Source organism: Limulus polyphemus, unplaced genomic scaffold, assembly GCF_000517525.1.
Source record: "Limulus polyphemus unplaced genomic scaffold, Limulus_polyphemus-2.1.2 Scaffold169, whole genome shotgun sequence".
In the NCBI taxonomy this organism is placed as follows: domain Eukaryota; kingdom Metazoa; phylum Arthropoda; class Merostomata; order Xiphosura; family Limulidae; genus Limulus; species Limulus polyphemus.
The window spans coordinates 152,500-167,751 of NW_013665779.1; the positions used below are offsets into that span (position 1 = coordinate 152,500).

General features: G+C 35.6%; 1 pseudogene; it reads left to right on the forward strand.

Annotated features, from left to right (window-relative positions):
- LOC106477718 overlaps window positions 1-15,252 on the forward strand; it is a 131,650-nt pseudogene that overhangs the window by 88,623 nt on the left and 27,775 nt on the right.

The window sequence follows — 15,252 nt, forward strand, 5'->3', positions numbered from 1 at the left end:
CTTTTAATGAATATTGAAAATTAAAGATACTTATAGGATCGGCAAACTACATTTACTGACTTCAAAAATTGAATTTAAAAAATAATACCAGCCATGTTAAGTAGTAACAAATCGTGGGTTGTATAGTTTTTGTTCTTTTGTTGTTAAGCACAAAGCTGCACAGTAGACTACCCGCGCGTTGTCCACTGAAGGGATCAAATCCAGAATTCTAGCGTTATAAGTCCTCAAACTTATCGCTGAGCCACCTGAGGGAGGGGCTAGGTCATTTCTTAAAAGCGAACAACAGATTTTACTGCGTAAAAAAAATATTTAAAAAACGTAAAAAATTGAATTCGCTATCGAAATTTTGATTACGAGGCTTTAACAAGTAGGTACAACTGCACAAAGTAGTGCTTTTGATAGTGAAGGATTTATAGGAACTGCTGTGTGCGTTTCGCCAACAGTACGTCAATCGTTTTGTCACATACTAAACATTACGATTTACGTATATAGGTGTTTTCTTTCATCTGTTTTATTTCTATAGTTTTTGAAATCCTATGATACGTTGTTCATTTACGTCATGTTTCTATGCGGTATTGTAGAGGTAAGTGTACCTTAACATCTAAATGTGTTATACTTTCCTAAAAGATGGCACCAAATGTTTATTAGTTTACGTAATCAGTAAGCAACAATAGCCTATACAATTTTTTTATCATTGGTGATCTGGCGAATGGTATGCGTTCTCGTCAAAATGCCATACTTTTCAAGAAAAATCAAGCCTAATCTATGTTTTGTATATACCAAAACAGATCTTACACTACGAATTATTAAAATTATAGTCAGTTTGGATGGCTTAATAAACCTGATCATATCATCAAATCGATAAAATACATCGTCCGTCTTAAAGAAACATGTCATTGTTATATATTGTGTCGTTTTCATACTTTAATGTAGTTAAAGACTTCCTAAGAAAATTTGTTTTTTTTCCATTACTAATTAGCTAAGCCATTTATCATCTGCAAAACAGCTGCTATTACATGACTTTGTCTCGGTTAAAATAAGTCCGAATCCAGGGGCATAACGGAATGGTTCTGCTCATCTTTTTAACACCAGATGTTTGATCTTGATTTTTATAGCTCAAAGCTACACAATAGTCTATCTGCATTCTTTCTACCACGGGGAATCGAACTCCGGATTTTACCACTGTAAATCCGTAAGCTTACCGCTGACCCACCGGGAGACTTAACACCAGTCACACATACAACTGTCATGTAGCCACTCAGAATGCCATGACAAAAGCATAACATCCTCTTAGACTCAGCAAATGAAAACTTTAATTCAGGCTTCGCTTCTCACCGTCCACCAGTGGCACAGCGGTATGTCTTCGGACTTACAACGCTAGAAATCGGGTTTCGATACCCGTGGTGGGCAGAGCACAGATAGCCCATTGTGTAGCTTTGTGCTTAACTTCAAACAAACAAACGCTCCTCTCCATTTAAAAATAGAACCTAACCTATACATTGATTATGGTACAGTGCAATTAATCATCAGGGGCTGAAACTGAGTCTAATCTTGATCTACCTATTAGAAGTAGCGTATATTTCATATAAATATATGAATTTCTGTTACGTTCGTGGTTTAGTTGTTACCGTGTTGGAATGCAGATCGAGAGGTCCAGGGTTCGAGACGAGTTGATGATGCACTTTCACCGTGGGAACGTTATAAAAAGAACAGTCATTTCCGTTATTCAGTTTAAGGAGCCAGATAAAACTCTCGTGGTAGCGGGTATTGCTGGCTGGCTGTTTTCACTCTTTGTAATAACTTGTCCATTACGAAGAATACGGATTTATGTGTAGGTTCAATGCTACAGTATTAAACATTGACTTTCTACCACTAAAGAATTGGAATTAGAATCTTTAATCTGAGTGGCACTTCATGACTAGGTGGGACAGACGAGTAAGGTCGCGTGGTTAGTGGATCGAAGTATCCTGGAAGCTCCTGGGTTTTATATTTTATACTAAAATGAGCTTGAACTTTATGAAAAGAAAGTTTAGTGATAGTTTGTATTTCTTGTTTCTTTCTTTTTCCGTTTCGTAGTTCATACATCATTATTTCGGCACGTGAAAAGGTAATCAACACCCTATCTAAACGCGATCTTTCTCTGTTGGTTTTACCAACATTTTATATAATTATATTTCAATTAGTTCAAGGCAGTGGTTAACTTACATGGGTTGTTTGTTTGTGCGTTAGCGTGGGAAGGAAGAGGAGAAATATGAAACATGCATCAAAGTGAAATGATCAGGGATAATACAGGCACGTGACTTTACAACGTGTTTCAACAATTCGTGTGAATATTCTGTAATCGTACTCTTTTTAGTTGAAAAGTCTTCGTTTTGTGCACAATTTTCTTAGTTTCTAGTTATGCATCTGTTTTATTTTTTAATCATTTAATATTGTCATCATGGTCAACATTCTGACGATAATTTAGTTCAAAGACATTATTTGTTATGATAACTATTCAAAACTTTTAACAGATGGCGTTAGTCATAACAGACATTAGAAGTTTCGGTTGAACTTATTTTATGCCGATTCCTATAATTGTGATTTTTACTGAACATTAGCGCAATATGTTTTCATATTGATGTGTGTAAGAAAAAAACCTGTTGATTGCTTTCTCAAATTAATACGAGTTTTTGGTCCAAAATAATGATTCATAACAAACTAGTTTATCTTGAAATTAATTAGGTAGCTGGAGATAAAAATGTCGAAAAGGTAAGTTTGTTTGTAATTTAGCACAAAGCTACACACTCTTCCCACCACGGGTATCGATGCCCGGTTTCTAGCGTTGTAAGTCCGCAGACATGCCGCTGTGTCACTTAAAGAGATTAAGCTATGAATTAAAAGGTAAGATATTTTGTATAGAACATCAAACAATGATAATTGTGACTGTTGAACTGTTTTACACATTTATTTCTTCTTGCATCAGAACGGTATAACACAAATATATCTAGCATTACAGCGAGTTAGAACGTTAGATATAACTGTGATTATTCGGTTGAGATAAGAAACAACAAACAATAAAATATCTATCTATTAATTGATGTAATATGTTTAGTAATTAAAATACAAGACTTCAACACTTTTAACTTAATGCTGGGCATTGAATATTAAGTTCTTGATGGTGTTAAAAAGAACTAATGTTAGTTTGTAAACGTTTAATGCTTACGTATACGTATATAAACATTTCTTACTATGTAATAATAGTAACAGTTACTTCTAATATATATGAGACTTCGTGGATGTTGAACATGCTATGGTAATCTAGAACAGAGTGACTACGTTTTTGGTTGATATTACTTAATAATGCCCCCCCCCCCGTCATTAGATGGGCTAAGAGCAACGTTACCTTTTAAGTAAGTCGTTTAATTAAACGAAGGTAAATTACCCTAGGGCTATCCAGAGAAATGTGCTCATTTAAAGAGCAACCAATCAGTCGTACTTCAGTGGACTGTAAAACTCATTATCTGCACGTGCTTTCTGAAGTTCTTACAAGTCTGAAAAGGTGTCCTCGGGATATAGAAAGTAGTTTTGCCGTTCTAAAACGTGAACGTGTTTTAGCATGCAGCACAGCATACTTCTCTTACATGATCATGTAAACATCATAATCATATTATTGTTAGATCTTTTAGCTCTATGGTTTATTGACCAATTGTCAGTATCTTCAGATTATTTCTTTTTAGCGTCATTTGATTGCATAAACCAAGAGAATACATTCATATTCCAGTGAATGTTATGTTCTACACCAATAAAACAAGTTTGTATTTCGTCAATGTCATGTTCTATAATAAACCAATAAAACAAGCTTGTATCTTGTCAATGTTATATGTTCTACAACACACCAATAAAACAGGATCATATTCAAGTCAAAGTAATATTTTACAATACACTAATAAAACAAGCTCATATCCTAGTCAAAATCATGTTCTACAATACATCAATAAAACATAATCATATTCTAGTCAGTCATATTTTACAACACTAATAAAACGAGCTCATATCCTAGTCAAAATCATGTTCTACAATACATCAATAAAACATAATCATATTCTAGTCAGTCATATTTTACAACACTAATAAAACGAGCTCATATCCTAGTGAAAATCATGTTCTACAATGCATCAATAAAACATGATCCTATTCCTGTCAATATCCTAGCATTTTCATCTTTTATGATCCGTAAATCAAGTTTCTAAAGTTGTGTGTTTATTAAGTGTGAGTAAATTAAATATGCTTCAAACTTTATTCTACTAGTCTGTAATAAAATATTATTTTATTAAAGCTAAATATTTCTTTATATTGCAGAATCCTTTATGACAAATGGCAACAAAAACTCTAAAGACTCAGTTCATTGTATATAGAATCATTTATTTACAAAACAGATTTGGGGTGGGGATCTTACTTACATTTTTAAAGAACCTAAGTTAGTGGTAAAATTTTTTTCGAAATTTCCTGAAGTAGTTATAATACGTGTGAGAGTAATATTATTTAAGTGTTCGATTGTTCTTCTATATAACATTAGAATGGTTGTTTAGTTGTTTATTTTTTTAGCGCAAAGCTCCACAATGGGCTATCTGCGCTCTGTCCGCCGCGCAGGAAATCGAACCCAGTGATATACTAGACCTGTGTGTGTTCATTAACATTAATAAGATTGAGATACCTACCTACTAAACGATACAACACCAACACATACCAGTGACACATATCACTCCAGTGATATACTAGACCTGTGTATGTGTTCACCAACATTAATAAGATTCAGATACCTACCTACTAACATTCGACGTAGGAGAAGATTCAGACAGCGAACATTTACCGATATGGAGTGTATTCGATCTCTCACCATACCAAAACAAACAAAACACACAAAAATGTAACTACAAATAAGCAAATTGGAAGAAATACGAAGAGATATTAACAGAGCTTCTCCAATATGAACTCATCACAACAGCCACTAGCAGCCTAGATATAGACAAGTACTGTTCAGTAATCTCGGAGAGCCTCATAAAAACAACAAACACATGTATACCAAAAATATCAATAAACAATACCCAAACCAAATGACAACTGAGCACTGACATAATCAACAAAATAAAGGAACTAAGAAAAGAATGTATGACAACCGGTGACCCACAAACAAAAACGCAAATATATACACACAGAAACAAGGTTAGAAACGGCATTAAGCCACTAACATTACAAAACTGGGACACCTTCTGTACACAAATAAACTTAAAACAGATCCCAAAGACTTTTGGTCCCATATACAAAAAAACTACAAAGTCAAGGAACACCATCTATCACCACCTACTCTACACTTAAACATAATAATAAACTAACATACACGAATAAACAGAAAACACACACCTTTAAAGAACAACTCCAAAAAACTTTCAAAACATCAGACGACGCAAACATAAACAACCATTTCATAAACATAATAGCAGTTTATATCACAACCAATCATACTATATACACCACACTTCACTAAGGACACTCAACACAATAACACCATATCAGAAGCTGAACACGACTACACAACAAAACAACTTATCAGACCCATCACAGTAGCAGAAGTACAAGAAAACATAAATCTTTTGAAAAATAAAGCACCAGGACAAAACAAAATTCAAAACATATTACTCAAGAAAGGCCCACTGAGATTTTTAGAACATCTCACATCTTTATACAACTTATCACAAGATACATACTAACCGCTTGGAAACAGGCCAATGTTCTTATGTTCCAGAAGGAAGGAACATCAGCGGATAACCCTGAAAATTACAGGCCCATAAGTCTAAGAAGCAAACTAGGAAAATTACTTGAAAAATTCATAAATATTAGATTCATAAATTACTTTGCAACTAAATCAATATTCCCGGAAATACAAATGGGTTCCGAAAAGCAAGATAAACAACAGATCATCTCATAAGATTTACGGAAGAAATAATACACGGCTTTAATAAGAAACAATGTACAGTCGCATGATTCCTAAATGTTGAAAAAACATTCGACAATGTATGACACAATAGATTCAGATACAAACTGTCCAAATTGGGACTCCCCATAGAAATTATTCGCTGGGTCTCTAACTTCCTGGAAGATAGGAGCATCAGAGTGAATGTTGAGGGCACCTTCTCCGAGTGCTGCACTCCGAAGGCGGGTGTCCCTCAAGGAGTATTTAGTCTTACTCTGTTTATCATGTCAGCGACATGCCTCTCAACGACACAGACCACATTTTTTGCTCACAGTTCGCAGATGATGTTGCAATCTGTAAGAGTGCCCCAAACCCAATAAGAGCAAGATACAATATACAACCACTACCAAACGAAATAGAATTGTACTACAATAAGTGGAGAATTAAAATTAATGCACACAAAACACAAGTCATATTATTTACAAAATCTTACAAAACAAGCAAATTAATACCACAGTTATATCCAGACGGAACTCTCTTACAGGTAACAACATCAGCAAAATTCTTAGGGATTACATTTGACTCAAAATTAAACTGGATACCACACATTAATAGCATAAAAACCAGAATTTGAAAAAGAGCGAGTTACTTTAGAAGCCTGACCGGCAACAAACAAGGAGCTTCACCAGAAAACATATTAAATATTTGCAGAAGATACATAACACTAGTCGTAGAATATGTATGTATATCATGGATAAATGTATCAAAAACACACATCAACAAACTATATCAAATACAAAACTATATTTTAACGAAAGCATATAGAGTCCCACGATCAAGAAACTCAGAATTTCTACACAACTGTTCAAACATGCCAACACTATCAGACAGACTCCTGTATAACTCGCTTCAATATTATACAAAAACATATATTCATAAAAATGAACTAATGAGCAAACTAGAGAGTTACATAGTATATGATGAACTAAGCCCTAAGTACCTCTTCCTTCTAAACATCATAAATATGCTAAGCTAACTGAATCCTAGACACAAACGTAGTTTTATTTTAAAAGAGTTTTGTATGTAAAAATAGGATCATTTGTGTGTGTATATGACTGCTAAGTGGAACTGTATTGTGAGCACGAACTAATAGTGTGATCATACACAAGTGAAGCTAGTGAAAATATACGAGTTAATATTACCCCATGAATTGGACATGGCACTAAAAGGGTATGTTAATTAAAACTGCGGACAATAAACAAAATTTAACATACTGTGAGTAATGCAATAACAACGTAACAAGGGTTATTACCTAGGATTCAGTAAAAGTGCAAACAAAATAACAATTACAGAGAGGTCTATGCTGAACCTGACCTTCCCTGGTCCAAAACATGAACTGAATCTCAATGAAGTCCATAATTTTACTGCTGATCCACCGGAGAACATAGTATCTGAAGTAGTAATAATTGTACCTAAGGTACATGAGGATTGTTCCCCCAAGCTTAATTTACATATTAACTCAATATTCTGTTTTGTGTTTAGTACGGATTATTTACTCGTGAAAATGGCTCCATCCATTGAGAGGCACTATTTATAAAACAGCGTGAAATAAAATCCCATGATAACTGAATCGGTGGTGAAAACAAAAACACATTTCGACAAATGATAGGCTCTAATTTGTATTTACTTAATATTAATTTGGTTAAATTTGATTTCTCAACTCTATAACTATGGATGGTTGCTTTATTATATATATATATACTGTTGGAATATGTTTTGTATATTAATTTTCATCATATGTTAGTTTGAGGTTTTAGTTTTGTTACAGGTTTTAATGTTTTCTGTAGGTTTTGGTTTTGTAACGTTTGAAAACGAAGATGTCGTGGACAAAGTGTGTGAAATTCACTTCCATGAAATCAACAATAAAATGGTAAGCTTTTATTTATAGTTTTCATTTGATTAACTCTGTTTGAATTCGAATATCATTTGTTCTAACTTTCCTTTAAAAGTTTTATCTTTAGATTTTTCATACTTAATGCTTATATAAAAAAAGAACAAAATACAATAATGTACAATTAAATAGTCGTTTTCTCATTAATTTGTATACAATTTCAGGTTATTCTAAAACCATGTCAACTAAAAAAATCTAACATAGAGCGAAGCCTATCTCGTTAATGGATAATCTCAACATCATTTTCTGAAGCCATTTTGTGTCAGTCAGCTCTTGGAGATAAGACCTAAACTGCTAACAGTAAGCAAAGACAAATGTAATGCGTATTTATTTCCCCGGGCAACTGATAACTTTAAATATTTACTTATAAATAATAGGATGCAATCCATCTAACTCCTAAATAACTTTAAAACATTTGCATATTCCCAATAGATACCAATATATATATAAACATAGTTGGCGAACTGATAAAGGACTAAAAACTAATGTTAATTGTATGGAGTTGAACAGTTAAATGACCATCAAGTTAATTTCATATATAAGGTTATGTGTTTTTACTATTATTTTACGACCGTTCCTGTATTAAAGTTGTTCGGCTACGAATCACTTATGTGGAAAATTTGAACTCAACTCTAGTTCAGTCTTTTAAAAGTAGGCGATCTCAAATTGAGCAAGCCTAGCGACAATTGTTACTTTGGTATGAAACTGGACTTAAATATAGCTTAATATTTTGTTACTCTATAATTCTATAGTATGTATATACGTATATATTAATACTGATGGAACAAAACAGTTATTTTTAACGTATGAAGGGATGAGAGTGTAAAACAACAACTTCATGTCCTTACACTAGGTCAGAAACAAAACTCGTTGCACAAAGAGAAGAGACAAATGAAACTAGGACTGAAACAGCAAATTAATAACCCTAAAATATACCCTAGTAAGATAAATATCTGAAGAAGTAGAGCTCACAGAGCGGCAAGGAGATTCTATTAGATTTATTGCTATTCGCATCTGTAATAAAATCAGAAAAAGATGTAGATGCATAAGCCCCAAAATATCCTATATCTAAAACTTAAAACTACCATTCACCATCTAGAAACAGTTTACGTAGTATTCATAAAGAAACAGAAGAACATAAAGAAAAGAGAAAACGCAAAAAACAAGTTGTCACAAACAGACCACTGGGAGTGATAAGCAAACACTTATCTCCTGAAGCTGGCATTTCAGCTCCCATAATACCCGCATGAACAGCATGCATAAACATTTAAGTTCATTAATAGCTCTGAACAAAAACTTTTAGTAGCATACTGTTCAAATAAGAAGAAGATTACAAAGTTTTTGGAATTTTGGAGTATAAATTGAAGTTTTCTTCCTTCTAGCAGTAAGTAATTATTGACCTAGACACTTAACTTTTCGTTACGGTTTAAATTAAGCATTCTGCTTTACGTGTCTACATCTATATTGTTTTATTTTGTGTTTTTTTTTAAGCTACGCATTAGGAATATTATATTTTTGATGTTTATTTTTGGAATGACGTTTGGATAACACTAACTATTTGTTTTTGTTGCTAAGCCCAAAACTGCACAATGGGCTATCTGTGCTCTGCCCACTACAGGTATCGAAACCCGATTTTTAGTGTTATAAGCCTTGATATCTATCTTTACCCTATCTGGGGAGTATCACTAACGAATTTTACTGAAATAACTATAAATAAATGGATTTTATATTCATGTTCCCATTTTGTAAGCATTGTTTCACTGTACTTCTGTGCGTTTTTGGTTCCAGAAAGTGTTACCTTGTGGGTTGTTGTTTGCTACTAAGCGCAAAGCTACACAAAGGGGGTATCCATGGTCTGCGGTATATGTCCACAGATATACCACTGTGCCACTAGGGGGGGGCGTGCTTTTTAAGTCAGCGATAAGATTGCGGACCCACAGCGCTAACTTCCAGGTTTCGATATGAACAGCGCGTAGATAGCCTATTGTATAGTTTTGCTCTGAAAGTGTAAATCTAATAAATAAATTTTACAACAATAAATCAATTAGGCTTAGGGATAAAATATTACAGATATCTTTGCTGATAGATACATAGATAGCTATATAACTTTTTTTCAGTTCATTTCCAAGTCATTACAAACTTTGATTTATTGTCAAACAAACACAGCAGTTATCTCTTAATAATACATTTACACAGTAATTAGATTGCGAAAACAACAATTTAGAAAACCACAAGATTCAGTTCAAATAAGTAAATATAGAAATGATAAAATATTAAATCAATATTCTTAGATTAAAATTCTACTCAGTTGAAATTTCATACCATGGAATTCTGGGATACTAAATACAATAGAAATAATGTAGATTTTTTTTTCAATAATAAAAATAATACCTTAGAATTTGAGCACCTCCAATAACAATAACAAACGAACGTATTGATTTCTGTGGATAGATTTTTAATTTTCACGTATTAGTAAATGATGCCATTTATGATAAACAAATTGTTAAATAAGCATAGAGATAAAGTTTCGTAACAGTTTTATTGACAAGTAATCACAATCAAATAAATACCATTAATTCATATTAGTAGTATTATAGCTAAAGATCATTGTACATATTTTAAATTCTCAACTTGTTACTTGTGTAACTGGTTGAACAGTTTAAAACATTTATTATTCTAAGATTAACAGTAATACACCAGTCTGGAGAAGTATTTTCCACAGATTATCTACATTTCCTTCACCGGCTAATGAATTGCGAATAGCTTTCCAAGTGAAAGAAGGATGTTGAGGATTTACAGGAAAGTTAGAAACTAATTATGTTAATAAAACAAAAGGAAAGACCTACGTTTAAAGTTTAGACTGATCGACGTGCTCAATTCTTCCGCTGATATAAAATTAAAGCTACTTTTGCCTACTTTTGAATGAGTCCTTTATCGTCTACCAAATTCCCGTTCTTGCAAAAATGCGCTCTGCTCTTTGAGGCAATGGGAGCGTTATAAGAATGATGGTTAAATTCCACAATTTGATTAAAGTAGCGCGAGAGTTGGTGGTGAGCGTTGTTGAATAACTACCTTTTTTCTAATATATCAGCTGTTTGAAATCAGGAACGGCTGGCGCAGATAGCAAATACCAAATACAAAACAACAACAACAACAATAATAAGCAGCTGTTGTAATCTTACCGTAGAAGATCGGACTAGAAAAAGTGGAGAAATCGTCTCTCAAAATAAAGAAACCCCATTTTTTGCATTTTAGAGCATTGTAATTTACCCGACCACGTGCAAATGTTTGTTTATTTGTTTTGAATTTCGCGCAAAGCTACACTAGGGCTATCTGCGCTAGCCATCCTTAACTTAGCAGTGTAAGACTAGAGGGAAGGCAGCTAGTCATCACCACCTGCCGCCAACTCTTGGGCTACTCTTTTACCAACGAATAGTGGGATTGGCCGTCACAATAAAATGCCCCCACGGCTGAAATGGCGAGCATGTTTGGTGGGATGGGGATTCGAACCCTCGACCCACAGATTGCGAATCGAGATCTCCTAACCACCTGGCCATGCCGGGGCCAAAGAAAGAATAAAAATAGTGATTGTTTGCCTTTGCATGAATTTAAAACAGGCTTAATAAATATTTCAAAAGAAATAAAGTTTGCACTACTGATTCCTCAAAAACATTTCTAACAATTACTCTTATCGATTAATATTATATTGCACAAGCCTCGTTCGTCTTAAACTCTAGTCTGCATAATCACTGATTTTTAACAATTATTCAGATTTCCTGATTCTGTACTCTTGATATATAACTATTCTGTTGGTAATCCTATTTAAAAATTAGCATATTTTCGATTAAATTTCTGATGTTTATTGGTTGAAAATAAGACTAACTTACGTATCATAGGATGCTTTTCGAAATTTACAGTGTGTAATATATTTGGCACGTGGTATGATACAGTAGATAATCTGTTTAAGGCCGACTGTGATACATTGGGTATTTTATTTAACAAGTACTGTAATGCAGTGGGTAATCTATTTAACAAGTACTGTGATACATTGGGTGATCTATTTAACAAGTACTGTGATACATTAGGTAATCTATTTAACAAGTACTGTAATGCAGTGGGTAATCTATTTAACAAGTACTGTGATACATTGGGTAATCTATTTAACAAGTACTGTGATACATTGGGTAATCTATTTAACAAGTACTGTGATACATTGGGTAATCTATTTAACAAGTATTGTGATACATTGGGTAATCTATTTAACAAGTACTGTGATACATTGGGTAATCTATTTGACAAGTACTGTGATACAGTGGGTAATCTGTTCAACATGTGCTGTGATAGAGTGAGGTCACCCAATGGGACAGCAGTAAGTCTTCGGATTTACAACGCTAAAATCAGGGGCTCGATTTCCCTCACAGCAGATAGCCCAATATGGCTTTGCTCAAAAAGCAACAACAACAACAACGACAGAGTGAGTAACAGATTATCCACTATATCACAATACGTGTTAAATAGATTACCCAATGTATTTCAGCAAGTGATGAATAAATTAACCAAAGAATCACATTGGGTAATCTATTTAACACGTGTTGTTATACAGTGAATAATGTATTCAACAAGTGCTGTGATACAGTGGATAATATTTTTAGCATGATGTGTGAAAGTGTATAGTTATTTAACTCTCGCATTGAAGCATGTCTACTCTATAACTCAGTGAGTTGATGATGATGTGTTTCTTCCAATGAACAGGTTGAGTGCAAGAAAGCCCAACCAAAAAGAGATGTTGATGCCAAATAACGTAGTTCGCAGCAGGGGCGCTGTTCGAGGGACTTATGGTGGGTTTCTTACTAAATTATATTCATTTTACACGTATCAATATCCTATTAACTGAAGGAGGTTTTGCTGTATGGTATTAGTTCTACATTTACTAATCTATAGCTTAGTTAAAATAGGTGTATGAAGATTGTATAATGTTGTATACCACGTGATACAAATATTTTCGCGCGTCCTTAAAAAGTTCTATACAATAAAGTACACTGATAGTCAATTAAACAATACAGTACACTAATAGTCAATTAAACAATAAAGTACACTGATAGTCAATTGAAATGCATGTTGTTTTGTTTTAAATAATTTTTCCCACGGTTGAAAAAATCAACTTTCCATTCCCTGTGTGAACTCCTGAGGACCATTCAATGTGAAATGATTCTCGTTTACACTTTTGACACGCTTCATCGAATCCTAGTCACCATATGCCAAATCAGCCCATTTCTATGGTCTGCTATTGAGCGTTGTCATGCGGATCGCGTTTAGGGGTGGAAAATGGGGGCTATATGTTGCGCAACCTGACTACAGAATACCACGCCGTGTTTATCATGCAATGAACGTCATCATGCTATCGGTATCCTAGAAGTGGGTGCGAGCCAGCAATAAGTTGCACAAAGAATGGGATGCAATCAGTCAACCATTATGGGGCTGGTCCAGCGCCACAGATTGACAGGCTCAGTTGATGACCGACAGCGCCAGAACAGCAACGCGTCACTAAGCAACGTGAAGAGCCATCCATCTGATGCATCTTTGTGACAGATTCCGGACTTATAGTCAAACTGCAGGTGATTCACCAAGACTACTTGACCATCAGATAAGTAGTCCGAACTGTACGTCGTCGCCTACGTCACGAGGGACTTGACACTCGTAGACCTGTCAGGGGTCCAGATCTTACTCATGCACGTCGCCAAACCAGGATGCAGTGGTGTAGGCAGCATGAGAGATGAACCCAGAGAGACTGGAACACAGTTCTCTTCACAGGCGAGTCACGTTTTTCTACTGACGGGGCTGACGGCTGTCAAAGTGTCTGGAGAAGTCGGGGTGGACGTTAAGCCGACTGCTGCCGACAGACAAATCCTTTACCTTTAGGCATGGTAGGTATTTAGGTTTGAAATATAACCAGGGGCGGTCAGAAACTTCTGTTTCTCTTCACCCCACTCCATAATTAGAAATAAGTTGCCCAGGCTTTTTAAGTATTAAACGCTTGCGTGAGTGATGGGGTTGCCTTATAGTTGTTAAACGGGTAATTTTCAAATTGATGAACTCACAAGTTGAGGGAAAGGCTGAGAGGAAACATGGTTTGTTTGTTTTTGAATTTCGCGCAAAGCTACACGAGGGCTATCTGCGCTAGCCGTCCCTAATTTAGCAGTGTAAGACTAGAGGGAAGGCAACTAATCATCACCACCCACCGCCAACTCTCGGGCTACTCTTTTACCAACGAATAGTGGGATTGACCGTCACATTATAACGCCCCCACGGCTGAAAGGGCGAGCATGTTTGGTGTGGCGGGGATTCGAACCCGCGACCCTCAGATTGCGAGTCGAGCGCCGTAACCACCTGGCCATGCCGGGCCGAGGAGACATGGAGAAGAATAGAAAGACGGAGAGCTTCGCTGGGTTTTTGTTGGCAGTGGTAGTTTTCTTTCTTTCTGCTGTACTTGGCGTTGAATGACCACGCGGCGTCGGGTGTTTGTAGAGCAGAGCAGGGACATGTAGATCGAGTACGTCCGTTGTTTAATGAAATATTAATACTAAACTGATTGTAGAGATTTGCTTAGCAGATTCAGGCTTTACAGTTTACTGTTTAGACATTGATAGCGAACTATAGAACTAAAGAGTAACATTTACTTTTACTTTTAGCCTTGGCTGGTCCTTTTCAGGGCTAGAACCAGAGGATCCAAAGCACAAGGAGAAATTTTGCTGTGGGGAAAACGGGAGTACCCCGAGAAAACCCACTTTCACGGCCAGAGCGCCGAATAAAATGCCCTGACCGTGCCCAGAGAATGCTGTAAAAAATGCGTATTGTTAGTTGACATAGGGCACAAACAATGTAGCTGCTGGCTATATTTAAAGGCTTAGAACAGGCTGGCCGGGTGAAGAGGCGACATCATTCTCGGAATTGACGGTTCTTGGTTTAGCTGGATTGTGCTGGGTGATGTGGGGGCTTTGGTTGGAAATGCGTCTGACGTTCTTGTCGTGGCTCTTGTCAGTCTCTTAGTGTCAGTGTCGTTGAGGTCTTCAGTCTGAATTCTTCTTTCTTGACGATCCTAGTCTGTGTTTCTTGGTGTACAGGTTCGAGGCTGTCTGTTGAGGAGTCACACATGGTTGGTAGGGGTAACATGGTTGATATTGGTGACAGGGTTTTTGTCTGCTGAGACGTTGTCTGAAGGTTTGTTGTTTGAGTACTGGAGGTTACTTTTATGGACGTTTCACCTCAAGTGGAAGGCGGTACTGTTTCAGGAGCGGGTAAGGTTGTTGGGGACTGTCGTTTTAGATGATTCGTGGGTTTCTTGGTGCTT